Source organism: Mus caroli, chromosome 7 (assembly GCF_900094665.2).
Source record: "Mus caroli chromosome 7, CAROLI_EIJ_v1.1, whole genome shotgun sequence".
Classification (NCBI taxonomy): Eukaryota; Metazoa; Chordata; class Mammalia; order Rodentia; family Muridae; genus Mus; species Mus caroli.
In genome coordinates, this window is record NC_034576.1 from 98,158,907 (window position 1) to 98,162,599 (window position 3,693).

The following is a 3,693-nucleotide window of genomic DNA, read 5'->3' on the forward strand; positions in this document are numbered from 1 at the left end:
TCATTGCCTGTATCCCTTATCAGAGAATTAAATAAAACTATTGGTGTAATATATGGTTTGACATCTGCTTTCAGAATTCAAAAGCTGATATCATGTACTGTCATTTGGATAGGGAAAGGTGTGTCACAGTTTCCTGGACTATTTTGAATTGAGTGTTCTGAAAGCCCTCTTTGAAAAAGTGATGTTTGAGCAGTATTCTGAACATGAGGAGCCAGGGGTGTGAAATTCTGTTCTATTTAGAAAGAGCCAGAAATACAACTTTTCTAAGGAATGCACTTAGGAGCAGAAAAGCTCAAATGGTTCTGATTGATATTATCGGAGCACAGTAGGCAAGAAGAGGAACAGCTGGAGATGAGACCAGAAAAGATGAGGCCATCTCTGAACAATAGTAAAGAGTCAGAGACTTACTCTAGGGCAATGAGAAGTCATCAGGGAACTGAGCCCAGCTCCATTAAGGTACAAACATATATTACATCACTTCTCTATGTATGAAGCTGCCTATGAGATAGGTCTAAGATAGCAATCTTGAAGGTGGTTGTTTTGTTTGTTAAGTTTTTTCAAAAATTTTTATTAGATATTTTCTTCATTTACATTTCAAATGTTATCCCGAAAGTCCCCTATAACCTCCCCCTACCCTGCTCCCCAAAATTTGCCATTTAATTTTTAAAGTTTTATATATATATATATATATATATATATATATATAATTTCAAATAATAGCAACACATCTTGCATCACTGTCTCTCTCTCCTCCACACTCAAATCCTTCCATGTCTCCAATTCATAATCTCTTCTTGTCTAATTATATTATTAAATAATATTTATTTACTTACATAATAATATATAAATATATTTATATTATTAAAGAATGAAATAATTATTATTACACATGTATACCTATGTCTGTACATGTGAGTGTTCATAACTTACTGAGTCCATTTGGATAAAATATAGTTGAATTTCTTCTATCTACATTGATTTGTCAACTGGTATTGTCATTCTGCTGGTATTATTCAGACAATTTTATTGAGACTTCATAAATACATTCTGTCCTGTTTATAGAATACTATACAGCAACAAGATTCCAAGCTCTTACAAACTTTTTTCACCTTTTCTTTCAAAGTTCCCTTAGCTTTAAGTATAGGGTTGTATGGCAGTTATATATATATATACCACTGTGGACATTTATTATATACATTTTGAACAATCTCTGTAATAGTTTTAATCCTTTGAAAAAGGAAACTTCTATGATAAGTAGTGAGAGCCATATGTACCTGTGAATATAAGAGTAAATATTTAGAATACAGTGAGAAGTTATATTAGCTTAGGAAAACAGCAGTAGTGTTCTTTGATGTCTATGACCTTTTAACCATAGTTAGATTTCTGGTACCAAGCTTGAATTCCTTCCAGTGGAATTATCCTTAAGTCCAATTAAACAGATGTTGGTACCTCCAAAATAAAAATTCCACTATTGGAACACTGTTAATAAATTGCTAGGTCAATTGTTGCTACTCTTCTTAGGCTTTACAACTAAGAATAATTCCCAGTTGTTCTTCTTCCTAGGCAGTTTGCACAGCAGCTTCCAATACTATGGAAGTTAGTCTTCAGAGGAGAGTCCTCCAGGTCACTCTCAGCTCCACTCCTCCAAGTCTTGAGTCTAAAAGAGTTGATGTCATCAGCACTAGGATCTCACTCACCTTCATGTTCTGGAAGGCAATCCGGACCAATGGCAATAGCCTATAGTATTCTAGGAGATTGCTGTGTTTCTATGGCCAACAATCTGAGGGCAGTTTCCCCACATTAGCTTTTTGCTAATTCAGAAATCTTACAGGGAACACAATTGTGTTTTGAAAATCACACCCTATGTATTATATTTAGTGCTTGACCCCTGACCATCATTACTGAATTTATAGAGACTGCCTAGAGAGACCTAGGGAGAGAGTGCACACTAGAGAAGTAAGCTGTGAAGATCCAGGCTGTGGAGACACTGTGTTGATCTTCTGCCTGAGACTGGCCTAATTATGTTAACAGGAGGAATTTCAGAAAACAATAATAGATATGGTACAAATTCAGCTCTAGCACCTCTGAATAACAGCTTGTTCCCATGAATGAAATAAATACGTTTTAGCTTTCTTTGTCCACATACATGCATTTCCCCCTGGCCACAAGATGCTTTGCCCTCTGACTTTAGAAGTTCCTGTTTAATTACATGCCAAGTTATGCCTAGATTCTGAATTACTCTGTGCCTGCATTTTCTGGTCCTGGGTCTAAGAATGAGGCCAGGAGTCCTCTCTATCAGACCATGTGGTATCCCAGATAGCTATTTGGGAGGTCATACAACCCTTCTGGAAGCCGCCACCACTGATGACTGCCCTTAGATACGAATAGCAGGTATTTTAACTCATCTTCTTGAAAATAACAGTGATAGAAGAAAACACATTTACTTCTGATATGCTTTCACAATACCTTCATAGAGATGCCTAGCAATCCTTGGCTTAAGCGTGCAAACTGGAGAGATGAGCTGGAAGTGTCCTGGCTATGATAACCTTGACATGCTCTGTGCAGCTCAGGTTTGCCTTCATCTTACTTTGGAACTGATATGTAGGCACTTGAGATGGTGGGCTTAACAATCGCCACACAAATGTCTTCACTAACAAACCTACAGCCTACCTTCATTTCCTTTTCTTTTCTGTTTCTCCTTTCTCCACTTCAGTTTGCCCTTAACTGCTTTTCATGCTCCATCCTGTCTATTTCTTGACATATTTTTCTTTCATTTCCTGTAGGCTATTTCTTTGCTTCTTTGTGGTCTTTCAAATTGGAATTCACAACTAAAGAATGTTCTGGGCACATGAGATATGAACATAAGTGTCATTGGACCTACAAGAAAGAGAGTTTTTGAAGAGACACAGTGAATGGCCTGGTGATCTTCATTAGCATGTCAAAAAGTTGTATTCTTCAAGTAGTAAACAAAGGCAGATAATGACGTGAAAACATCTTCATCCCAGAGAAAACACTCTGAGTGTGAAATGCCAAGATATAAGGGGGACACAACCACAGACCAGGCGTCTTCAACTCTGCTAAGGAAGTTGGAGTTCAACTAGGGGGAGGTAGAGAGCTATGGACTGAGGTAATCAAGGCTCAGCAAACAGATCCCACATATTCTCTGTCCCTTATAGATCTTCACGTTTCATTTTTTATAAATGTGTTTCTGTGGGAGTCAGAGTGGGAAGAGCCCAGGAGAGTAAAAAGGAACCATGAGACAGGGAAATTTGATTAAAGGGAGGGAGCTGTAGAAGGTAGCAGGACACATCTGATATTAAAGTGGAAAGGGGAATACCTGAGATGTGTGTTCTCAAGAATAGCAAGCTCGGGGATATGGGGCAGAGGAGCAAGGTATGGACCTGTCAAGACTAAAAATGTAAGAAAGATTCATATGAAAGTCTGTTACTTTGTATACGCCAATAAAATTTTAATGAGGTTTAAACAAAACAGAATGTTGAGTGAGGGTATATTATAGCTAAATCAATTTTTTGACAAGCAGTTCTTTCTAGTCCCTGGATTGTAAAGTGAAACCAGCCATTTAGGACTCTGTGGCAGGGAAAGCCAGTGTTGCTGAGTCTGAACCAAGAGATCCACACAGCTAATTGAAACAACAGAACAAATGAAGAATGTACTGCACTGGGAAAATCTTCA